Consider the following 27,184-nt stretch of genomic DNA (forward strand, 5'->3'; position numbering starts at 1 on the left):
TTCTTGCTTATAAAACAGATGTAATAACATTGTTGCCTTCCAGGGAACTTATGTAAATTAATGAATATGGCTATAAAACATTTTGCAAACATGAAGTGTTACATAAATACTTACTAATTCTTTGAATGTGTTCATTATATTGCCTACTTTGAACATTAATATTTGTTTATAACTTTACACTTCAGATTTCCCCAAGGAAGAAATTCCAACTTTACTTGCCTGTGGCTTTATAGACACTTCTTTATATAAGCAAAGTCCAATTCAATAGGACACAGAACCAGGAACAAACACAACCGAAAACCAAGCAGTATTCACAGATGCACTAAGCCTGTGAATGCACAAAATGCACCTTAGTAATAATTAAACACATTCATTTACCATTTCCAGTTGGGGACTGTAACAGAAATGTAATGACTTACAGAGTTAGACAGTAGAAATTTAAAGTTCACAATACAATCTTGGGACTCCCAGATTTTCTGCTTAAACAGAGGGCCATATTTTCTCACTATTCAAAAGGCAGAATCCTATGAGGGCTAAAATTTTACATCTAACAAGATTTGAGTAATTTAGCTTCTGTTACTATCATTTTATACATTTTCTGAATGAATCATTTCAAATCACCACTACTCATGCTCTACTCAGCCCAACTGAAACTATCACCAACTTGGAAACAGTGTCATACTAAAAAAATACTAAGATGATTAAGTGAGATAGTTTATGGAATATTCTGCAAAGTATCTGTTATGTAATAAGCACTCAGTACATAGTACTTACAAAAACAACATGTAATTAATTAGTAAAGGTAACTGACGAATTAGTTGATGTCCAATAGACATGATATTATGGAAGACTTAGGGAAATACCAATATTTTTACTTGTACATTAAACCCATGACAATTAAACACAAGTTGATAATATTTAGCCTATATGTTGATAATAAAAAACTCATCACAATGAGTAACAAGATTAGTAAAACAACTCTTAACAATTTAAACATGTAGATATTTTATACAGTGTAACACAGAACCTATTGTATACAACTGCACAAATTTAATGACAAAAGACTGTGTATATCTCCAAAGTTTCAGTTGAAAGAGTGGCTATCACACTAAGATAGTAAATAAGAAAATTAAGTGTCATTCAATTGTATTATACTCAGATTACATAACTGAAGGATTAATACAATGGCAAGTCTATATGTGATTTATATAAATGGGTCAATATAAACAGATGATTTTCCAATATTGTAATCTGGAACAATTTCTATTATTAACAGAAAATTGTCCAATTCCACCATAATAGAGTGAGACATAAAACAAGAAAAAATACAATTTGATACAAAGCATGTTGGTTCAATGAGGCTGAAAGGTTTACCACTGACTCAGGATTAGACAGCTATCATGAACAATGATCACAAGTACTTAGGATAAAACAGTAAAACAACCATGGGTGCCGCAGTTCCTAGGGCATCCAGGAGTTTGTTTACACAGGAGAAAAACTATGCATGTACTGAATGTGAAAAAATTCTCACTAAAAGATTAAGACTTCTTTCATACCAGAAAATTCATACTAGAGAGAAGTTCTAGGTCAGTACTAAACCCTAGAAGCTCTTCAGACAAGTCAGATGTGATTACTCACCAGAGGATTCATACTGCAGAGAAACCTCATGGATGTAGTATATGTAGGAAATGTTTTGCTAGAAAATCACATCTTCAACTGCAACATTTAATTCATACAGAGGAAAACTCTATACAGGAACTCATGTGGGAAGGCCTTCACTAACAGGTCAAACGTGAAAAAACCTCAGAATGCTCATACTCAAAATAAAGCCTATTAATGAAGCGACTGTGCTAAGGGCTCCATTCAGGTACCCTGACAGCCAGATACCAGGTTTAATGTGCATCAGGGCACTCACACATGAGAGGAAGACCATTTTTTTTTTGAAAGTGATAAAGTCTTCTGACAAGAATCAGATCTAATTTTAAAGTAGAGAATCCATGGTGCAGAGATCCATATGCATATGTCATATGTCAGAAAGGCTTCAACAAAAAGTTGTTCATTCCATGAGAACTCATTTCAATGCCCAGCTGAAGGAACCTTTCCTTATTTGCACCAGTCTCACTGAGCATCATAACTTTCTTTCTACTTACACTTTAATGCATGTAGGAAGAACCTTTCTGTAGAAAGTACTAAAATTTGCATTCCTTTAAGTATTATTGAGGTTATTATCAACAAATTGTAGTTCTTCTATAAATTACTTGTTCAAAACTCTTACCTAGTTTCCTTTGATTGATTTTTACAATTCTTATTATGGATATTGGCCACTCATTTGTTAGGTATTGCAAAAATTTTATTCCAGCTTTCATTACAGTATGATTTAAAATTAGGCACACTATTGATCAATCCAAATTACAAATAATAGTTTTCCTCCAGAAAGCTAAAAGTAGCTAATGCAAGTTCTAGTTTAGCCTAATATATGTTAAACATAAATATGCTATTCTGTCTCAAAGGATCTCTAAAATAATTTTCAGGCAACAATTAGATATCATAGGTCAAAATCTTATGATAGTTCAGAGAACTTTAAGACAGCCATCCTTAAAGGTACGTGTTTGTAATTTAGGGAAAATATTGCCTGATTGTTTAAGATAAATATTCTTTCTGTGTAATTAGTTTACTGAATTTGTAAAGAAGAAAATGGTGATGACATGTCCACTAAACATGAACTATATTCTTAATACCTTTTTACTTAAGTCTCACTTTCTGAGTGCTAACTGCACTCACTTCAAAAGCATCCAGCAAGAATTGCCTTGTATGACCAAAGAAGACTACCTCCTGGAGCTGAGGAACAGGGAAGTCACCGCCATTTTTCCTTCTGAATAGAGCTCAACAGAACCAGCTGGGACACAGCTGCAGCCCAGCTGTTGGCTTTGATTTCCTAAGGCCACACTAAAAACAATCACTGTCACCCCAGCTTGATCACATGATGATTAAATCTGAATTGCTACAGCTATCACATCACTAAAAATTTAAATTTGCCAAGAATTCAGAGAGACTATCTAAATAATTGTGTCCATGGCTATGTCATCATGTATCTCTATGCATGTTTTGTCATCTCATCTGAGAGCTGATCATATTTTGTGGAGGAGATAAGTATTATATTGACTAAATGAGGATGGAGAGGAATATATTAAGGCCTATCATTGACATATATGCCACTAACAGCGAGTAATCACCATACCAACACTCAGCAAAACACTACCCTCACCAGAGCTCACCAGACCATAAACTCTTAAGAGCAAGGGACACAAATTACCAATTTTTCTGACATCAGTCTTAGTATGGTGTCTAGTATATAACAAGCGCTCAATAGTGTTTTCTAAATGTATGATAAAGAAAGCTGGGCAGAATACATAAGGTAAGTTACACAATGCTATACAATAGCTAGATCTGCAACTAGGTGACAGAGGACAAATTTGATGGGACAACTCTTTATGTAAAGTATGGAACATAAGAGGTAGAATATTCCTAATCTCCATAGACCCTGCCACTTCTAGCCATGACTCTCATAGAATGAGTACTCAAGAACTTCCTGATTATAAAGAGGAATATTTGTGTTATCTACTCTGGAGCTTAACAAGGGGGAAAGGGAAGAAAGTATTTGTAAGAGTTAACCAGAACAACTTCCAGAACTAAGAAGCAAATATGCTCACCAACAAAATCACGAGTGAATTTAGGGCTGACTTTCAATAATGACATCTGCTTCAGTAAATGTCGTTTTAAAAATGGGAAACGTTGTTGGTGCCTCTGACCTGATGCCTGCACCACTTATAGTTCTACTGACTGTAGAAGTTGCAGTGTGATTACTGGAAGACCATTAGTTCATTCATTCAGATTACATGTAAATTATACCAGCAAACTACAGAAAATAATCAAGATAAACTCATTTCACTAGCACTTTTCCCCTGGTCAGAGAAAATGCTGGGTCTAAAATGCCTATTAGCATTTTAAGTTTTTATTCTAATTTCCAATTGCAGCTTCATAAATGAGGGTGTTCCTGTGACTCAGTTTGAAAATGTGTTCATGTGATTGGCTGGTGAAACTGGGTATCATGCCATTTGCTAGTCCCCTGGAGACCCAAGTTCAAATACTCCAAGAGCAGTGCTAGGATCTACACATGTTAAGGGAGGTGGACAGGGAGGAAAAGAGGGCTGTAGATGGGTGCTATAAATCAAGTGATTCCTTACCCTCCGCAGAGGGAGAGGCTGTGGACCTGTATTTGGAATGAGAAAAATAAATAAATAAGTAAAATAGTGAGGGGATAGGAAGCAAGATCTCAAAGGCAGGCAGTTAAAGACTGGACATCAGTGAATTTATGGAACTGTTGTTAAATGGGGTCAAAAATGTAAAAATTTAATGTAAGGATCAGAAACAAGATGGTAGCATGAGTAGCAAGGCAGAAAACTCCTCCCAAAGCCAAATATGACATGAAAATACAGCAAATACAACTAATCCAGAAAGAGCGACCAGAAAGAAGACTGCAACAGATGGCCTACATCTGGGGAAAAGAGAAGATCTCATGGAAAAGGGTAAAACAGCAAAGCCATGATCCGGCAGGACCCAAGCCCTCCCCTCACCCCAGCTCACCAGCAGCAGGAAGAGAAACAGAGCAAGGAGGGAGCAGAAGCCCAGGACTGCTAAACACCCACCCCTGGAGATCTGCTCCAAGAGCACAGACCCACATTGCATGGTGCTCTGGAGATTAGTGGGGTTGGAAAGCAAAGACAGGCAGAATATGTGGAGAGACTTGAGATTCTAACCACTTGCAGAGAACAGGTACACAGAACCAGCCAATCTGGGACAAAAGAAAGCTGGGCACTTTGAAAGACTTCCCAACAGTGAGAGGGATTAACACCCAAAATGTGTAAAGAACTCACACACCTCAACACCCAAAAAGCAAATAACCTGATTAAAAAATGGGCGGAGAATCTGGACAGTTCTCCAAAGAAGAAATTCAGATGGCCAAAAGGCACATGAAAAGATGCTCCACATTGCTAAATATCAGGGAAATGCACATTAAAACCACAATGAGATATCACCTCACACTAGTAAGGATCACCAACATCCAAAAGACAGACAACAACAAATACTGGAGAGGATGCGGAGAAAGGGGAACCCTCCTACACTGCTGGTGGGAATGTAAATTAGTTCAACAATTGTGGAAAGCAATATGGAGGTTCCTCAAAACACTAAAAACAGAAATACCATTTGATCCAGGAATTCCACTCTTAGGAATTTACCCAAAGAAAACAAGATCTCAGATTCAAAAAGCCTTATGGACCCCTATGTTTATCATAGAGCTATTCACAATAGCCAAGATAACAGAAGCAACCTAAGTATCCATCTGTAGATGAATGCATAAAGAAGATGTGGTACATATACACAATGGAATATTATTCAACCATAAGAAAACAAATCCTACCATTTGCAACAACATGGATGGAGCTAGAAGGTATTGAAATAAGCCAGGTGGAGAAAGACAAGTACCAAATGATTTCATTCATTTGTGGAGCATAACAGCAAAGTAAAACTGAAGAAACAAAACAGCAGCAGACTCACAGACTCCAAGAAGGGACCAGAAGTTACTAAAGGGAAGAGGTTGGGGAGGATGGGAGGGAGGGGAGGGAGAGGGGATTAAGGGGCATTACGATCAGCATAAATAATGCAGGGGTCATGGGGAAGGCAGTATAACACTGATAAAACAAGTAGTGACTCTACAGCATCCTACTATGCTGATGGACAGTGACTGCAATGGGGTGTGGCCAGAGGAGAACTTGATAATATGGATGAATGTTGTTCATGTGAAACCTTCATAAGATTGAATATCAATGGTACCTTAATAAAAAAAATTCAATGATTTAATGTAAGGAGAGGGTCCAGAGACTAAAGCTGTCCGAGTGCAACATTATACTAGGATGCCTAAATTTGAATTCCTAACAGAATTTCCAGTATGAGGTTATGCTGTGGATAAGCTATGCTTCAACAGTAAAAGCCCAAAAGCCTTTTTAGAAACTCTTTTAAAGGCAGTTGCAGTTCCTCCTGTAACACTACTTGCCACTGGAGTACTCAGCAGAGCTCCTACTATGAGCCTACCATCTAGCAGGAAGGACAGAAGGTAAAGTGAAGCTTTCCAGCGGTGGTGGGGCTTTAGGGTAGGCTCTAGGACAACATGCCCAAACAATCACAGGAGCATCACACAGGTAACATACCATGAGTACCTGGAAAGTACAAAGTACAATCACAAAGTAAAGGCTTAATAACGTCGTCATAACACTTATTACCCAGGTGACCATCTGCTTTGAGTCTGCTAGGGGGTGCAGTTGCTCCCTCCTTGCTGGCATTCAGTAGACCCTGGTGACAGCTCTGGCAACCTACCCCAGGTGGTCCTTCTCCTTTTGTATTTTGGCAGGAACAGAGAGGTACTGGGTAGAGGAAGTGGTTTGGTAAACATTACTAGATTTGCAGTTTAAACAAAACCAAGGTACTTAGAATGGCACTGTCATGGGCTGTGCTGTTATTTACTTCTCAGAAAAGAAAGAACTGCTGCACATTTGATATGTGAAAAGAAGCCTTGAAAGCAGACACCTACTCACCAAGAGCAAATAATAATTTAAGATAGATGAACTGAAAAGACATGCAACAGCACAACCACATGAGAGCTTTTGTGTATGTAAATTTGCTTGCTTTTAAACCACTGATATTCTGTTTCTGGAAACTTATTCCTAGCCTCTATTCTCTTCTAATAGAACCCAATCAGTTTCTGACAGCTCTTTTCCAAACAGCTGTCTTTCATTTAATTTCATTTAGTGTGCAAACCGTTTCAAGTTGCATGCACAAGCATACTGTGAAGAATTCATTTTCTCTAGTTTCCTGGAGACAATAAAAGAATTTAATAATAAAAAAAAGTTGAACTTTGGCCTAAAATGTTGCTGTCCTGCTGAAATGGTGAATTATACAAGTGGAAGTGATCCAAAGGTTATGTGGCCCACCCCCTACCATGCAAAAAGAGCCTAAACAGATACTTTCATGTAATTATCTTACTTGTCCTTTTAAAATCTTATAAGAAAAATTCTACATTCTCACTAAATAAATTTGGTCCAGACCTTGATAATTTGAAGAATGAACTTCCCTAGGGATAAGTGCAAGGGTTAAAAAAGATATAGGACTCACACACTGGAACAAGCCAGAATACAGAATTAAAAAACAAGTATAATCCTACAGTGCATATACAGGAGAATATCACAGAAGACTTTGTAAAAGAAGCTGAGTTCTTGAAAGAGATAAACACAGTATTGCACAATAATTTAGAGCATGAGCTTTAGAGTTTAATAGCCATGGATTCAAATTCTACCAATACTACTCTAAGATACAGTTCTCTTATCCCCAAAATGGTTTTTAATATTAATGGATCTTTTGCTGTATTTCAGGCATTATTCTAAGTGTTTTACATGTATTTAATTTTACGAACTGCTTATATAGTAGAGTTGTATCAATGAAATAAAACAGGTATTTAAAGCGCTTAGCACAATTCTTGTGTTCAATAAATGCTAATAATTATTTTTCCTACTTTTGCTCATGAAAATCTAAACTGACCATCAAAAAGAATTTGGCATCCAAAGAGGGAGGAAAGGAGGGAAAAAGGTGAGGGAGGAATGGGGAGAGAGAGAGAGAAAGAAAAACTAAAATAAATAGTGCCACTTTGCTCCCTTCTCTACTTCCCTTCCATCCAATGAAGGAAAAACTTGAGAAAGGAAGAAAACTCAGTTTTGTCCTTTTACCTAAGGAATAATGGTGAGATGAGCGGGTTATGGGATGAACATCGTAGGACATCTTTCAGCACTGTTAAGAATCACCTCATCTTCCACCTCTTTACCCTCTGCCCCCCACCTCATGTTGAACCACTCTCTGGGTTTCTAACGCACCATGAACCAGAATGCCACAGGGCACATCAAAGAACTGGCCTGCTGACCCCTGTACACAGCTCTGGCCCTCTCTTAAACTTGAACCTTTCACAGAGGATACGCTAAACTGACTTTTCCAATTTCTCAGGATAAGTGCAAGGGTTAAAAAAGATATAGGACTAAGCTCCTAAGTGTGATGGTCCTTTAAGTGGGAGACATCTAGTTATGAAATTCAGCGGAATTTGGGCTGTGGAGGCTGTTAATAATAATTATGTCTTAGCATCCCTCACAGTAATACAACCAGACTTCCACATTCAATTCAAGCACAACTTCAACTCAAAAGAGCTATGACTCAAGGATGACTATGAAGCCACTTGTCCAAGAGATTTTTCCCTATCTGGGGGAGAAATATTTAGTGTACAGTAGAGAAGAATGACTTGCTTCAGACTGAGAGTGAATATATTCAGGATCTACCTAATATGATAATAGGGAAAAAATAAATGAGAAACTGAATTTGCCAAAGGAAACCAATTAAAAAATTTTTAAAGCACAATTTCCCTGAGAGTGAAAACTAGTAATGTTTGGAATGTTATCTCTTTAAGAAGCTTTTTTAAAATTACTTAAGATTGTTCATTTCTTAGGATATTTTTTAGGTAAAGCCTTCTTAGAAAGAACATGGTGGTTGGTATCCTAAGATTCAATTTAACTCCAAGATGATATGAAAATTTAAATGTTTTTAACATGTTTCTAGCATGAAACCATATATATATATATTTTTTAAAGAAATTCAGGTGAATTAAATTAATTAAAGAAATTCAGTGGGTGTTACTTAAGGTCCCCACTCCTGCCACCTTTAAAAGTTGAATCATCTTGTTTAAGTAAAATGGATCACCTATTAATCAAGGTTCAAAACTAGTTTGAACAAAGCAACCACTCTGTTTGTCAGGGCTTAAGGGAGCTAAATTAAGAGGTTGCTATTGCTTGAATTTGGCAGAAAAAAATAAGAGGCAAAGAGGGAAAGTTGCTGGTAAGACCAATGCATGAAAAAGTTGGTTAACAATTCAAATATGGCTGGAAACCGAAGCTATGCTATGCTGAACTACTTGGCAGGCAATGGCTATAGGGATACTTAGCATTCAATTTGACAAGAGGCTAAAACATAATCTATTTCTAAAGGGAAGACCAGAAATTAAATTGGTGATGCCAACATCTTGTGTTATCAAGGGCTGCCACCCACTATTTCCCATCCAGCCTATATTGCCATCACCAGCAAGTATGCCTGGGCCACATACCACATTCAGAGCCTTGGGTCCTTGCTGTCTATACTCCAGCCCCCAAATAACTGGTTTCTTTACCCAATCATAAGAGGATGATTCCATAAATAAGAGGGAATATTGTCTTGCAACCAAAGCAGAAATCCCCAGGCACATCCTGGAGAAATGCATTGGAAATACCAAAGGAAAGGAACTGTCCCCCAACAAGGAATTTATCTTCTCTTTTTACCAAGCTTCTTATTTTTCTCAGAAAACTTTGCTTCCTGTGATATAATGTTTTGGGTGGAACACTCACACTTCTCACTAGCACCATGCCAGAATATTGAAGAAATAAAACCTACTTCAATTCCATGTTTACAAATATGTATATATATATATATATACATACATACACACGAATTCATACCATAAGCTGGGCTCACAGCCACATTATAAAAGTCATATTCAACCTGCCTGCATTTTGTCAAACCATGAATCATTTCTACACTGCCCGCCCCCTCCCAATACTCTTGTGCTCTGGCCAGTGAGCATTTCAAGTATGTGGCCATGAAGTGCCAGCTTCTAAATCTGAGAATGTAGGAAAATCAGTTTCTAAATCAAATGTGTACTCTTGAAAATAACTCATTTCCAAGTGATGTAATTATAACAATATGCCACTCTTGGTTTGAGAATAAAACATTAAGGTTTTTTTTAAAAGGATCAAGAAGCAAGTATAAACAACAATGAAATCATAATGTTCTGTATTTGTTTTTGCCTGTTTATAATAAGGTTAGCTAGCATAAAGTAAGGCAACAGATAAAAAATAAAGATGATGAGAACCAAGATGGTAGCATGACTAGAGCAGCAGAAATCTCCCAAAACCATGTTTTTGAAAATACAACAAATACAACTATCCCTAAAAAAGAGACCAGAAGATACAGGACAACAGCCAGACCACATCCACACCCACGAGAACCCAGCACCTGGCAAAGGGGGTAAGATAAAAGCCCCGGCCCGGCGGGACCCAAGCGCCCCTCACCCCAGCTCCCGGCGGGAAGAGAGGAGTCAGAGCAGGGAGGGAGAGGGAGCCCAAGACTGCTAATCACCCAGCCCCAGCCATCTGCACCGGACCACAGACACAGTGCATGCGTGGGGTGCTGGAGACTAGGGAAACAGGACAGTAAGACCTGTGAGCGGGTCCCCACAGCTGGTGCCCAGGGACAAAGAAAAGCGAGTGCTTTTTGAAAATCTTAAAGGGACAGGGACCCCACAGCTGGATGGAAGCGCCCTGGGACACTTAGCCCAGCAGCTGCGAATCTTGGGGAACTCTGGGCGCCCAAACCCCTGCAGTGCAGCTCGGAGGCCCCTCACTGTGATAAACAGCTTCCTGCCTTTTCCCCCTCAGACGCGGCTCTGCCATATTGGAGCAGCAGCCTGAGGCAGGCAACGCCCACAGCAACTGCAGAGCTAAATAAACTCCATAGCAGCCGGGCAAGATCAGAAGCCCCGTCTGCACGCAGCTGCCCAACACAAGCCGCTAGAGGCCGCTGTTCTCCCAGGAGAGGAAGGCCATAAACTGGCAAGAAGGGACTTTCTCTTACCCAACACACGTGCCAGCTCCCCACAAATATATTTATCGCCATGAAAAGGCGGAGGAAATTGATACAGACCAAGATCACAGAGGCAAACCCTGAGAAGCAGACAGACCTAACCAGTCTTCCTGAAAAAGAATTCAAAATAAAGCTCATAACCATGCTGATGGAGCTGCAGAGAAATATGCAAGAGCTAAGGGATGAAGTCCAGAGGGAGATTACAGACGTCTGGAGGGAGATTACAGAAATGAAACAATCTCTGGAAGGATTTAGAAACAGAATGGATAAAATGCAAGAGGCCATTGATGGAACAGAAACCAGAGAACAGGAACACATAGAAGCTGACACAGAGAGAGATAAAAGGATCCCCAGGAATGAAACAATATTAAAAGAACTGTGTGACCAATCCAAAAGGAACAATATCCACATTATAGGGGTACCAGAAGAAGAAGTGAGAGAAAAAGGAATAGAAAGAGTATTTGAAGAAATAATTGCTGAAAACTTCCCCAAACTGGGGGAGGAAATAATCGATCAGACCATGGAAGTGTACAGAACTCCCAACAGAAAGGACCCAAGGAGGATAACACCAAGACACATAATAATTAAAATGGCAAAGATCAAGGACAAGGACAGAGTTTTAAAGGCAGCTAGAGAGAGGAAAAAGGTCACCTACAAAGGAAAACCCATCAGGCTATCATCAGACTTCTCAACAGAAACCTTACAGGCCAGAAGAGAATGGCATGATATATTTAATGCAATGAAAGAGAAGGGCCTTGAACCAAGAATACTGTATCCAGTACAACTATCATTTAAATATGAAGGAGGGATTAAACAATTCCCAGACAAGCAAAAGTTGAGGGAATTTTCCTCCCACAAACCACCTCTACAGGATATTTTAGAGGGACTTCTCTAGATGGGAGCACTTCTAATACTAAATAGATGTCACCAGAGAAAATAAAATCACAGCAAAGAATGCAGACCAACCAAATACTAACTAAAGGCAAAAAATAAAATCAACTACCCACAAAAGCAGTTAAAGGAAGCACAAAAGAGCACAGAATAAAACAACCAACATATAAAGAAGAGAGGAGGAGAGATAGGAAGGGAGAAAAATAAAGAATGACCAGACAGTGTTTAAAGTAGCTCAATAAGTGAGTTAAGTTAGACAGTAAGATACTAAAGAAGCTAACTTTGAACCTTTGGCAACCACGAATCTAAAGCCTGCAATGGCAATAAGTACATATCTTTCAATAAACACCCTAAATGTAAATGGACTGAATGCACCAATCAAAAGACACAGAATAATAGAATGGATAATAAAGCAAGACCCATCTCTATGCTGCTTACAAGAGACTCACCTCAAACTCAAAGACTATAGAAACAAAGAAAGGCTGAAGGAACAAAACAGCAGCAGAATCATAGAACCTAAGAATGGACTAACAGTTACCAAAGGGAAAGGGAGTGGGGAGAAAGAGAGGGAAGGGAGGGACAAGGGTGGGGAAAAAGAAAGGGGACATTATGATTAGCATGTATAATGTGGGGGGGGGGCATGGGGAGGGCTGTGCAACACAGAGAAGACAAGTAGTGATTCTACAGCATCTTACTACGCTGATGGACAGTACTGTAATGGGGTTTGTGGAGGGGATTTGGTGAAGGGGGGACCCTAGTAAACATAATATTCTTCAAAAAAAATAAATAAATAAAAATAAAGATGATTAAAGGTCCTTATGGATAATAAAAGTCGAGGTTACATTGTAGTCAAATTGAAATAACCCAAACCCATACAGATAATCCAAGTTGAATCCAGAACCCCCAAAACCAAAGTAAAAGGTTTTTAAAATACTTGTAACAGTTTTATTGAGATATAGCTGACAGACCATAAAATTCACCCTTTTAAAGTATACAATTCAGTGTTTTTAGTATACTCACAGAGTTACACAATCATAATTAATACCTAAGTCCAGAACATTTTCATTACCCTGCAAACTCCATGCTCATTAGTCAATCCCCATTCTTCTCTCTCTCCAGATCCTGACAACCACTATTTTCTGTCTCTATAGATTTGCCTGTTCTGCACATTTCATACAATATGTGGCCTCTTTCATGTAACATAATGTTTATCCATGTTGCTGCATGTGTCAGTACTTGATTCCTTTTCATTGCCAAATACTATTCCATTGTTATGGATATTCCTCATTTTTTATGCATTCACCAGTTGACAGATATTTTGGTTGTTTCTACTTTTTGGCAATTATGAATAATACTTCTATGACTATTCGTGCACAAGTTTTTGTGTGGACATGTTTTCAGTTCTCTTGGACATATGTATCTGTAGAATTGCTGGGTCACATAGTAACTCTGCACTTAACTTTTTGAGGAATGCCAAACTGGTTTCCCAACAGGCTACACCATTTTACATTCCTACTAGCAATGTACAAGAGGCTCAATGTCCCCATACCTCGCCGACACTTGTTATTGTCGGTCTTTTTTGTTGTACCATCCTACTTGTATAAAGCGGTATCTCATTGTGGTTGTCACTAATAATGTGTATTTCACTAATAATGCTGTTGAGCATCTTTTCACGTGCTTATTGAACATCTACATATATTCTTTGCAAAAATGTTCAAATTTTTATCTGTTTTTAACTGGGTTATTTGATTATTGTAAGAGTCTATGTTTTCTGAATTCTAGATTCTCATCACATGTAAGACTTGTAATTATTTTCTTCCATTCTGTGGGTTGTCTTTCCACTTTCTTAGGGGCATACCTTGAAGCACAAAAGTTTTTAATTTTGGTGACATTCAATTTATTCATTTTTACTTTGGTTGCTTGTGCTTTTGGTGTCATAGTTAAGAAACCAGTGTCTAATCCAAGTTCATAAAGATTTACACTTATTTTCTTCTAAGTAATATAGTTTCATATTTTACATTTAGGTGTCTGATCCATTTGGTATATGGTGTGAAGAAGGGGTTCAACTTTATTCTTTTGCATGTGGCTGTCCAGTTGTCCCAGTATTATTTATTAAAGAGACTATTCTTTCCTCTATTGAATTGTCTTAGCATCCTTGGCACAATTCAACTGACCATAAATAAAAGAGTTTACTTCTGGATTCTCAATTCTAGTCTACACCAACACCACACTATCTGGATTGTTGTAGCTTTATAGCAAGTTAGGAAATTAGAAAGTATGAGTCCTCCCACTTTGTTCTTCTTTTTAGGATTGTTTTGGTAATCTGAGTCCCAATGCACTTTATGATCAGCTGGGGTTTTTATAAGGATTGTGTTGCATCTGTAGACTAATTTGGGGAGTATTTCCATCATAACAATATTGAGTCTTCTGATCCATCAACATGAGATATCAGGCTTTATTCATTCAGGCTTCTTTAATTTCTTTCAACACTGTTTTGTAGTTCTCAGTGTACAAGTCTTACATATTTTTATTAAGCTTATTCCTAAATATTCTTTTTGATGCTCAAAGCATTAGGTTTTAGGGCCTCTTCTAGCTTTTTTGAAGCACCAAGGTTAAAAAGGAATAATTATATCCATAGTCAAGCATATTCAAACCAATTTTAGATGTTTATAAAGATTTTTAATGTAAAAGGAAATACTACTGCATCTATCATGAGGCAATAGAATGAAACAGAATATATACAGAAACCAGACAAGACAGGGCCAAACTAAAACTTGGTCACTTACAGGCTACAAAATGTTGGAAAATTTGTTGTCCCTCTTTAGCCTCACCTTTGTCATTTATAAAACTAATATCTACCTTGTAAAATTTTATGTAGATTAGAAACAATATACAAAATTTAAGCTTCTTAGGGGCTTTTTCCTTTTCACTATTGTATCTTTATCCCCTAGATCAATGCCTAGGGCATAGAAAGTACTCAAATATTTGCCAAATGAATTAACAAAATGTCTAACGTGGTATCTAGCAAAAATAATGGCTTAATAAATGGCAGAAATAGTTATTAGCAACACCATCACTGAGATTATCAAGTTAGCATAAATAATCTAATGCCCTCAAAGAAAAAAGAAGTAAATCAAATTATTGCAGTACCATAACCTGAAAGAAGTAAAGATACAAATAAATTTAGACAAAGGTAATGCAAATCTGATGAGAACAAAGGAACACTTTAACAATTTCAGTGTGGCAATTAATCTTTAAAATAACTTTTGCTTACTTGCTATTGTTGAATATGGGAAAGGCTAGAAAACACTGTGCCAGACAGAATGTTTAAGGTTTGATAGAACAATTGGAAACAAAAAAAACCTGCCATGTCTGTTTTATACTGATTATATAATACTGAAAGTACAATAATAGTGCTAAGAAGGTACTCTGATTTTTCAAAAGCGGAACAGAATGTTCCTTAAGTTCTTATTTTCTGAAAGTTCATTGTTTCTAAAAGGAAGAAAGAAAAGTACAAAATATAAAAAGAAAAGGAACCCCACAAATATGCCAACCTAAAAAACATCTACTTTCTGGGTTCTCATAGTTCCTCAAAACTTTATAGAAGTTATCTGCAAAAATAGGAAAAAAGGGCAAAAACTAATACTCAGACCAAACTTTTAAGTCCAGTTGCCATATGCATCCTCTAAAACTGCCCTCTGATGTTTCAACAGACTGGTTTTTCATTTCCTGTAGTTTTATCTTAAGGAGATTAAGCAGGAGCTACTGTTTTGCATTTAGGATATGGCAATAAGTCTCTGAGACACTCTCAGCTCAGCACTAGTCATTACTAATTTGTTTGAAAACCAGTTTTTTCCACCTCTATTTCATTCCCATAACTCCAAATTAAGGGAAGATGATTCTAGAAACTGTCACATGCAGGAAAAAGAAATAATAAGATCTTTTAGAGGACCAAATAAATAGAAGCTATATAATCCTGTCACTAACATTGCTAAATCTTGCTTCTATGCTTTTAAAAGGATGCCTGTTTGATAAAACAAAAGCAGCTACTCTCATTGATAGATATGACTTAAAAGACCTTTCTTACTATAAAAAAGCAAAAACCTAGTTATAATTTCAAACAATACTTTAAAGTTTAATAAAATATTTGAAGTCTGAAATTAAATTCTAAATGTTCTTATCCTGGTATGCATTCTGTAATAATTTTAAAGTCTTTCTTTTGCCCTTTTAAAAATAATAATGAAGTCAATTTATTTTTTAAATTTTTAAACAATTCGTGGACTTAAAAAAAATTAGCAAATAAAAATATAAAATGAATTTAAAATCTCCCTCTCTTACCCACAGATCCACAATCCTACTCCCCAAAAGAAACCACTATTAATTGTTTCTTATTAAGAACCTAAAAATTTTCCATGCATAGGCAACTATAACCATACACAAAAGAAATTTCAATACTGCTATTGACAAATATAAACTATGTCCTTCAATAAAAAATAAAATTATGTACATATCTAACCTTTTGTTATCAGTGTATAACTATAATACAGTCATTAGGAAACCTAGAAGCTTGAAGCAGTTTTGGAGACCATTTACCAATCTCCGTGTTTTAGAGTCCAGGAAACTGAAACTCAGTTAATTAGGTAACTTGTCCAAATTCAGTTGTTACCAGAGCTGTCCCTACCTTTACCACGCAGAAGCTTGGGTATTTTGTTCCTTGCATGGTTTTTAAAGATATTACCATCTCCTAATAGACCTTAAAACATCATTCTCCAATGAAAAAAAAAATCCTGAAATTTAAAGTGAAGAAGGTACAAACTGTTCAAGTCTCTCCCACTGTTTCAGCCTCTCACTCCCTTAGGAAGGACTTTCATTTCGTTTTGTCCAAAACAACAGTTCTGCCTCCTGGGCAGACTCAATGGCCCTATTCACATCTGTAGTCTTAAATAAACGAGTAAAAATAAAGTGCAAACCTTAGAATTTAGCAAAGCACAGTGAAATGATGGATATGATTTTCTCGGTTGAGTGCCTAAGAATTCAGAGAACTAACAAGCCTTAACCTGTAGGCTGTGTAATGAACAAATAATGATATCTCATTAAGAAGCTCAAGAGGGAAAGTTCTTGGTTTCATCAAAAGTGAATGAGATATATTATGGATTCCTTACAATCCACTTTCAAAAATCATGGGGCCAATATTCACCCAGTTGGTATGTGAGCAGAGACATGATATCAACAGAATCTGAAAATAACCTTGTTCCAAAGCACCATGTTTACAGCAAGGCTCTGCAGTGGTGAAAAGTACTTCACTGGTCGCCTGCTCGTAGTACATGCAGTAGAGTGGGTCGATAAGATAAGTGAGTTTTAAGACACAAAATTCTGTTTTGGTCACACCATGTTACCTCAGGCCTACCTTCTAAGTGCTCTGTTTCCCAGTTCACCTGTTTTTTAAATTGGTCACAAAAGTCTGTTGTATAGGTTTGGAGAGGGTGTGGCTTTCAGAGACTTGTGACAAAGGCCTTGCTCAAAGAACATTCTGTTAAGTTCTTTTAATTAAAAAAAAAAACATCTAGGAGCAATTTGCCTTCCTTCATAATTTTGTAATGATCTATTGAAGTCAGAAACTCAATTCTCTATTACCCACTATATAATCTTTTGCTGATTCTTTAAACCTTTCAAAATCTCACAGAAATAGAAACTGCCCTTACACATGACCTGGTCCTAAATTCTAAAACTTCTGTGGGTTGTTAGCAATAAAAATGCCAAATAAAAATCTCCCAGATACATTCTCTTACTCTGCATGTGCTGTTACCTTGAGTTTCTGGGATTTGTCTCCAACAAAAACAGTTCTATTGTCACACTGAAGGTGGTTCCCCCAGCCATTCTGAAAACGGTGACCACGTGAGTTCTAGTCACAAAGATAGAAGAAGGATGCGCCAGGCAAGCCACAACTAGTACCGACAACTGCCAGCTATCTTTTCTAATAGGGGAAAAAAACATTAAACCTGCAATATTCCTTACATTTTCACAGTAGTAATTAATATTTTCTCATCCATAGAACACCTTTCTTTTCAGGAATTATTTGATATGAATGCCTTTTTTAATTGATTTTTTAAAAATTTCTTTGTATCCTGTCTGAAGTGGTCAGAAGTAGTCAATAATGTATTTTCTTCTCCTTTATCCTAGTAGAAGCAAGGACCCTTTCTTGAATTCAGCTAATCCTCTAAGGAAATCCACAAAAACTTTGCTTCTTCAATTTGTACTAACATTTTAACTTTGCACATAGGGGAAGAAGAATGAGAAATTACTGTAGGTCACAGAGACAGACATAAAACACTATAACAACAGTAACAGAAACCCACACTATATTCATAGGGGAAATAGTTGGGAACTAGTTACTAGCATCTCCCATCTAATACCTTTGGTTTTGTTCTTCGCTTCCCCTAGCTGCCTAACCTTGGGCTACTTCATTTTTGTCTTTTTTTGATCACCACAGCAGTGAGAAAAACACAACAAATTGAAGCCCAACATGGAAATTTATTTCCTAGATGTTGTCATAAAAGTTTTGATAGAAAGAGATTGAAACTATTATGGTGACTCATATGGGGCTTTGAATTATACAAGGGTTCACTTGTTTTAGTAATTATCCTTTGTAAATCGATACAGTAACCTGCTATAGTTCTCTCCACTATATGAAACACTGAACCCTAAGCAGCTCAAAAGACATGCATCATGCAGGGAAGAGTACTGGGGTTCAAGATCTGGATAGAGTCTACCTGTTTGCTAGCTGAATGCCCCTAGGGAAGCCTCTTAACCTCTCTGGGCTTCAGTTTACTCTTTGCAAAATGGAGGGGGTAGGCCAAATGTTCTCTAAAGCTCTACAAGTCTATGAAAATTTTGAATTGTTTTTCACCAATTAAATATCCATAGTCCCTATGAAGTAGGACAAGCTCCTGTAAACATTATTCATAAAGGTAAAAAAAAAGTAAGGCTCAATGTTGGGATGAGAGAGACTAGGGTCCATACCCAGTAAAGACAAAAGCTAAGTACCACCGACCTTGAGGTAGCTTAATGAACTTAGAGCAGGGGCCACACTGACTGTCCTAACTTTTCCTGAAGAAATGGCAGACTTCCCAAGTTAAGCATCTGTGTAACAGGTTTTTATACATTCCACAAGCAAACGAGCATCCAATTTGATTTATAAAATAAATTTAAAACCCATTTTTTCCTAATAATGAAATTTGTATTTGATCATTTTTCCTCTACAATTGTGGCTGCTGGAAATACATTTGTATCTCCTTCCTTCCCTACCAGACCTGTGACATTTTAACTCCTGTCCAGGCACCCCCTCTCACCCCATGCTCCTCTCATAAAACACAGTATTTATTTATCTTTCATTCTCCTCACAGGTGCCTAGAGAAGCCTGTTGAGTGAGCTGCCACCTTCCAGATTTAAGTGGTTTTCCTTAGTTGTTGGGCAGCTCTAAATGCAGAAACCAAAACTCTTCCACTCGACTGGGTTTTCTCAATACCAGAGCTGGCACCGCCTCACACAAATTTCATCTGAGTGGAACAATAACAATATTAAGTTCCCTCCTGTCACAATGGCCTTAGTGTTACTTGGTTGGGTTGTCATTCCACCTGTCAGCTGCCACCAGAGGACAACGAATTTGCAAATTTACACAGTTTTCTTAAGAATGTTCTTTCCTTTTTTTCTCTTTGGACTCTATGTTTCTGTAGCTCCTATTCTTCAAGAGCATAGGGGCTTTAAACACAGATTTTTATAACTTAACTGGAAGACTGCCCTGCTTATAAATGGGGAATTGCCACAGAGCAGACCTAACTTACACAGTAAACAGGTGACAGAGCAAGAATTAGCATCTAAAATTATTATTTGCCTTATTGGGGCTAACGTGTTTAACAAGGCTTTACCCAGATTTATGGGCTGGGTAGGAGACCTGGGAAAAGAAACAGCTGCATCTCTATCTAGTTAAAGTAAGGGAAGTTTATATATATCCACAATTGGGGTCAACCCAAAGTCATAAAAACCTAAGACACTTTCACACACACCCCTAACAACATGATTACAGATGGAGAAGTTGGAGCTCTGTCCCCTGAATCAGTATCTGACTGTGTTAGGAGCCTTCAAACAACAAAAATCACGGGTTCTCCTTCCAGAGAAAAGAGTAAGAAGTGATTAGCAGTTAGGGAAAACAAGAGAACTTACCCATGCCGGGTTTTTCAATTTCAGAAAATCAAACAATTAAAGAAAAGCATGATAAAAAATACTGAAAAAGGAACTGACTGCACAGTTAAACCATAAACAATGTTAATATTTAACAGTCTTGTTCATTGCCATCTCTAGAGGCCCTAGAACAGAGCCAGGTATATTACAGGTGCCCAGGAATGCCACTTGCTCTGCCCAGAACCACGCCTCCCCCACACCACCACCATGGCCACATGGGTCTTCTCTTACTTTCTGGGTCTCTGCTCAGAAGTGTCCTCTTTAGATGTATCTGGCTTGACCATATACTCTAGAATCTCCTTATCCCTCTTCATTTTCCTGATAACACTTAAGACTATCTGACACTGTATATCTATTTACTTACTTTTTAATTGTCTGGCTAGGTACTGTTTTTGTTCACTGCAACATCCCCAGCCTTTCAGACAATATCTGGTACATTTAAGTACTCAATAAATAGTTGCTGAGTATGCAAGTGCTTAGACTGAACTATAATCTACAGACTTATTCTATTCCATATTCGGTCAGTCAGCCAATAAATAATTATTGGCTATTCACTAAAGGCTAGACACTGTCTAGGAGTAAAGAACCTGTGTTAAGAGAAGGCCCCTGGATAAGGAAGTCATGGTAACAGTTCGATATGGGAGGTGTCATGACACTGTGCATTATAAGATATGAGAGCAAGGCAAAAAGATATCTAACTCAGACTGGCACAGTCAGTCAAGTTTTCCCAGTGAAGCTTCAGTTAGGTTCTGCAAAAGGAATTACATGTGGGAGGAAATGGATTATGCAGTCACATGATGAAACTACATGGTCAGTAGAGAGAAACGGCGGGAAGTAAGACCAGAAAGATGCAGGGGACATAGCATGAAGGGCCTTGTGTGACAAACTAAACTTAATCCTGGAAGCTGAAAGAAGCCATTGAAGGTTTGCAGAGGTGTGACGGGATCTGACTTGAATTTTAGGAACATCACTCTGACAACATTAGTAGGGGCCAGGATAGAAGCAGGAAGGTAGTATTGTGCAGTAGTACAGACAGAAGCAATGAATGACAATTCGTCCTGACATTCATTCACACATTCATTTCTTTAACCAAGAATTCCGAGTACCTGCTTAGGCAAGGCTATGTGCAAGGCCCATGAAATAAATAAGAGCAACTGGAATAGAAGAAAAGCCAGCTTTAAAGCTGTGAAGTAGGTAAAATGTAAAGAACTGGGTGACCGATTAGAGGAGTCTAATATGACTGCCTTGTATATGGTTTGGGTGACTAGATACAGAGTAGTGCCATTCACCAAAACAGGAAATAGGGGATGGAACAGGGAGGGAGAAATTGTACAGAGTTAACTTTATTTGGGGGAAAATTACATGTGACATTTCAGACAATCTCAAGTACCAGTTGCGCTTCCAATTAAAAATGTCCATTAGGCAATAGACAGCGAATTCATTACCTTCATAAGAGCAAGCTGAAAATATTCTGCTCTATATAAACTCTCAAAAATTTCTATAATAGCACTCCATTGAGACTCCAAATTTCCCTACTCTTACCTGTAGATGAAAACAATCAAATTCATTAAATTTATGTTTTCATAAAAACTATGCATCTTTACTAAAAATGTAAACCTGAAGAAACACACGACTACTTTTTCAAGAAAATAACTCTCTATATTGATACTCAATAAAAAGCACCACTGAAATTCTACTAATATGTTAATGAAGAAAGAAATCCATAATAAACTATGTAAATTCAGTGGGAGATGAAAGAAAGGAAGAAAGCAAATGAGAAGATAAACATGCACACCTAACATCCCCAGCAGGAATGTGATCTAACCATCCAGTCAGGAAAACTCAGCGGACCCGATACATGGTACTTGTATATTTACATTCATCAATAGTGAAGTGACTTGTGAAGACTTATGAAAATAGGTTCAATACAAACAAAATATATAATTAAGAAATACAGTATCAAAGAGTAACATAAGAAACTAATGCCAGGAATAAGATTAGCACACAAATGTATGTTTTTACACTACCACAGCTATTAGAGAAGATCTGCAAATTTGGCTCTCATGTTCCTAGTAACCAATGTAAAAAAGAAAGCACAACCAAGGAAAAGATTCATAACAGCCACAGGATATTTTAAGAAAAGGAATTGGTGTTTCCTGACCCTGAGATGTGAGAAGAATTTCATTTCCAGGTCCTCTCAGCAACAAGGTGGTGTGACATAATAAATGGCCTCCTCAAGAAAAACTCAATCCCAAAATAGTGAATTTCATCCAGCTGTTTGCTATAACATCTACCATTGAAGGCCAGTGATTTAACACCAATATCATGTAAATACCATTTCTCAGAAGTAAGTTTCTGAGCAATTGGTCAGCACAGAGTTCAAAGTTCCAGTCTCTAAGAGAAACCTGAATATAGAGTTCCTGTAGCGCAATCCCACATCCTTTAGCAAAAGCTGGAGCAGAGGGTAGGTAGGGTCAAAGTCTTCATAAAAAATTAAAGAGCCTAATGAAGACGTCACAGGTCACATAAATAGGGATCATGTAGAAGACAGCCCATGAAAAATATAGTGCAGTCAGGTAGAAAAAAGATGAGCTTTGGAGTTACATTTGGCTTCAAATCCTGGTTCTGTTGCTTACTGTTGTATGATTCTAGAAAAATCACTTAACCTTTGAGTCTGTTTCCTTTATCTACAAAATATGGGCTGTAATGAGGAATAAATGAGATAACAAATATAAAGTGTTAGTACAGTGTTGAGTATGTGAAAATAAAATAAATGAGGGGACACAAGGCAGAGTACCAAAAGAACTAATAGAGTAAAAAATAGTAAACATGATAGTGAAAGGAAGGAAACATGGAATCCATATCTGGCAAAGGCAGACTCCCTTATACTGTAACATATGGTGCCAAGGGCCCACCACTTCCACTAATGGGAATGTACCATCCTCCTTAAGAGTGTCGGTGGGTTGAAAATATATTGAGAACACAGGTCTAGACCAAGATCATTTTGCCTCCTTCAGTTGCAATGTTTCAGTGTTTGTTATAAATAGGAAAAACCTACACATCAAATAATGAAGGCCAATAAAATAACTCATTCATCTAATTTCTAAGTAACCACCCACATATCACTTCTGTATATCATCATATTTAAGATGCAGCCAAGAGAACATATAAATGACCTAATTATAAACCTATAGTTGCCAGGAACAGAATTTTAATTTAACAAGCAACAGAAAAAATAACCAGAGCCTGTTCTCAATAGTAGATGCTCATTTTGTCTTTTGACAGATATACACATGCACTTGAGAAGAAACATCTGCTTTCCTCCTTACAGATATCTCCACCTAAGGAAAAAAAGAGAAATTCCCATTCCTCCCACAAAGCTTTAAAGCCAAAAAAGCATGATCAGATGTAATTATTTACAGGCATTTTTCTTCTTTACAGGCACTTCATTTATGAATCATAATACTTGAAATATTTTATTTCTATTTTCCTTCAACTAATGCTTTTGACTGGTAACCTAACCTATTTTCTGGTCACCTCTCCTAGATTCACCCCATTCCCAGACCACTGAGTGAATCACACTTCTCAGTCCAGAATATACTAGTACTGTCAGTCCGTGGAAGGCCTCCCTCTTGGTTTATTTTATTTTACTATTTTATTTCCCCCTTTATCTCCAATCCCCATTCTTTCCTACTCCTAGATAAGCAAACAGTTAATTGTCTACATCTGTCTTTGGATATGAATTATTTATTTGCAAAATATAAAATGTTTTGTTTCATATACGTGTTTTAAATTTTTCATAAATGGACTGTACTATGCATAGCTTTCTCTTCTTTATCACTAAATCCTCTTTTCAAACTGTATCCGTGATATAGTATGTTGCCTTAGTTCACACTAAACTGCTGCATTATATTTCAAAGATGAATCTGCTACCTCCAACAGTGCTGCTAAATCCAAAGGTGACCTCTAGATGAATTAAAGCTTAAATACAAAGGTGGATAACAGAAGTGTCAGACAGAGAGTAACCCTATGTGAATGAGTTCTCAGATATATTTGGTCTCCATCAGTTCTTCACCACCACCACCCCACACACACACCCTCACCCCAGGCAGGAACTGGTTGCCAGAGGGACCAATCTTGTGATTAGAGGGTAAGACTCTCAGCCCCCAGCCCCAAACCCCTGAGAGGGGAGAGACCAGAGGGGCTAGAAGTTAAATCAGCAAATAGCCAATGATTTAGTCAATCATGACTATGCAACAAAGGCTTCACAAAAGCTTTCTCTTTTGCACCCTGCTTCCTTCCTGGAGAGAGCGTTTCATGGAATGAGACTGCTCCCTTGAGCCTCAGAGCCAGGACCCAGGCTCCCAAGAATAGAAGCTCCTTTATTTATTTAAGACCTTGCCCTATGTGTCGCTTCATCTTGCTATTAACTTTTATATGCTTTATAGTATCCTTTATTAAACTGGTAAACCTAAGTGTTTTCCTGAGTTCTGTGAGCCGCATCAAACCTAAGAGGGAGGTTGTTGGAACCTCAGATCTGTAGCCAGTTGGTCAGAGGCACAAATAACATCCTGGAGCTTGTGACCGGCATCTGCAGTGGGCAGTGGAGGGCAGTCTTGTAGGACAGAGCCCTTATGGTGTTGGAGAACTGCTTGGGGTCGAGCAAGGGAAGCAACCTGATACACATACACACAACACAGGAATTGGGTACAGGAACCCAAATGGACCTTGTGGCCCTAGATCCTAAAAGCAAAAACTGCAAGAAAAAAAAAAAGTGATATATTTGATGAACTCAAACTTAAGGTCTACCGTCAACGTCAACATGAATTCTTAAATCACAATAGTAAAAAGCCAAATAACTAACCAATATAGAGAGAGAAGCTCAACTTAAATAGCAACCAGAGAAACACAAATTAAAATGAAGTACCACTTTACATCCATCAGTTAAGAAAAATGAGAAGGTCTAAATACATAAAATATTGGTAAGGGTGCAGGAAAGTAGGAGCAGGAAAGTATTCTTGATTAACTCTGCAGTCCTACTCCTGAGTAGATATCCCCAGAGTACAAAGATGTTCCTTAACCATTGTTCGTGGTGGCATGAAGGAAGAGTCACTTCTTTTTCATGGAATATAAAATTGTGTAGATACAGACTATGAAAATATATGTTTCTTACGCCTTTACACTTTTTTAAACAGAAAGTCTATCATAAACTTTCTGTAGAAAATTCAAGCACGCCTGCAAATCTGAGGTACAAAACAAAAATAACATCTCATATTTGCAAATGTAATTTTTCTGTAGAATCAAAAGGAATTTTTCTTAAATAACTGAATGTTCTCCAAAAAGGTCCTAAAAATCCCATATAGTCTATAATCTAAGATTATACTGGTCATTTAATGGTAAGAGGTACCTATTTTTAGTTTCCCATGCTGCATTAAAGTAAGTACAGTAATCAGTTCCCAAGCATATAAATGCTGTAAGTTTAGCAAGACACACTGCTCTGGGTAGCCCTAATGCTTTAAGAAAGGTTTGATGGACACTGTTCATATTAGTGCTCTATTTTATTACTGAGTTTAAGCACACATGTGGCTCTGGAATTAGGGAGATTTCTTCAGGAGCCGGGTTTTTACATAGGACAATAATTTGGACACTCTGGAAAATTTAGGAGCAACAGCTTGAATTATAAACATATAACTCAGTTTTTTATAGCATCTTAGTTTTCCCATACTTTCCCAAACTTTAGATGTAAAACTGAAATGCTATCACCTGGGACATAAAAGCCCATAAATATCTGCTGTCTACTTCTCTCACAAGAAACTGCTATTCTAAAGTGTGCTTTAAATCCAAAAGGTCTTTGCCCAAACTCTACATTTGCACACACACAAACATTTACCTGACAAACAGAGGCGACCAGAAGAACCACATTCAGAGGAGGGAAAAAGGTTGGGAATGGGAGGGGCTTTGGGTAAGGATGGCAATTTGAGAGGCCTTAGCAGATTGGGAGCATGGCTTTGTTCCATCAAAAGGTCATCTGAAGCACAGTATTTTATTTTTATAGTAGGGTATTGAGTTCTGAGATCTCTGATACACCCCAGGGAACCAGCAAAAGCTAGTCTCAGCACTGTGCCGGCCCCCTGCCGAGTCACTAATGAAGGTGGAGAACTGTGAGTGCACCCAAATAAAAGACAGGAAAAGGCAAAAAAGGACTCCGCGCTGGGTCCATTCCTTTTATTCCAGAGGAGCAACCTTTTCTGTACTTAAGGACTAATGAGTCATGAACAGGAGGTGGGAACAAATCACACAGTGCATTACCAAGAGGGACAAGAGCGGTCAGCCTTTGTGTTCAGTAGCTGGTTTAGTAGCCGGTTCAGTTTTCAGAGCATTTCCCAGCAAGGACCAAATGCAACCTGAACAAAGGAAACAGAGCAGTAAGATACTTGAACTGTCTCCATTAATACTCCAGGTAATTGGGTGCTTCAGTGTGGAAGCGATGCAGGGAGTGGGGAGAAGGGTATAGGTAAGGGAGCCCAGGGAATCAAATACAGACAGCTTTATCTGTAAAGTTCACGAAAAAACGTTTTTTTCTAGTGTTCGAACAAGTTTACCTTTTCTAAGAGACATGAACTCTGATCCCTCAGCAGACTTTTAAAGGGAGAACAGAAGTAAAGCCTGAAAAGGTATTTTATTTTGCCATCCTCACCACTTAATTAAAAAGGGTCTTTACAGTATTCACGGTTGTAATTGCCTTCTCCCCCTCCCCAAACCCTTCTTCAGTTAGGCCCATAGAGCAACTGAGCCAGATCCAAAGAGATATTAAAGCTGCTCTCAAGGAGGAAAGAACACCAGCACAATTATCTAGACACAATTTCTCTACCTTCTTCCTTCCATCCAGCCCACCTACTTCTGTTTGTCTGTCTGTCTCTCTCTCTCTCATATGCACACATACCACAACATTTCTGGTATACAAGCAGCTTTCCTAGTATGACTGACAGCAGCAAATGCTGCAACATGAGAAAGTTCCCAACACTCTTAAGAAAAGGAAGAGGAGGAAAAAGAGGGATAAGAAGTTACTAAACAGAGGAAAACGGGGGTTGAAGAGGCTAAACCTGTAAAAAAAAAAAAAAAAATTCTAAGATATACTAATGGAAAATAAGAGATCAAAAAATATTTTGATTTATTTCCATATACCTTAAAAATCTAGAATTTTGCCTCTTTATTTACTAACATGTAAGCCAAT

The 27,184-nt window shown here is 37.7% G+C and overlaps 1 protein-coding gene and 1 long non-coding RNA gene across 7 annotated transcripts in view; both read right to left on the reverse strand.

Moving 5' to 3' along the window:
* RAD51B (RAD51 paralog B) overlaps positions 1-27,184 on the reverse strand; it is a 750,762-nt gene that overhangs the window by 498,902 nt on the left and 224,676 nt on the right. The gene's annotated exons all lie outside the window — the stretch shown is intronic.
* Positions 1,145-27,184, reverse strand: part of LOC118969217 (uncharacterized) — a 145,797-nt gene continuing 119,757 nt past the window's right edge. The window contains exon 3 of the long non-coding RNA XR_012133786.1: positions 1,145-26,354. This is a non-coding gene — a long non-coding RNA (uncharacterized lncRNA). The remainder of the gene's footprint in view (positions 26,355-27,184) is intronic.

This window comes from Manis javanica, chromosome 8 (assembly GCF_040802235.1).
Source record: "Manis javanica isolate MJ-LG chromosome 8, MJ_LKY, whole genome shotgun sequence".
NCBI classification, from domain to species: domain Eukaryota; kingdom Metazoa; phylum Chordata; class Mammalia; order Pholidota; family Manidae; genus Manis; species Manis javanica.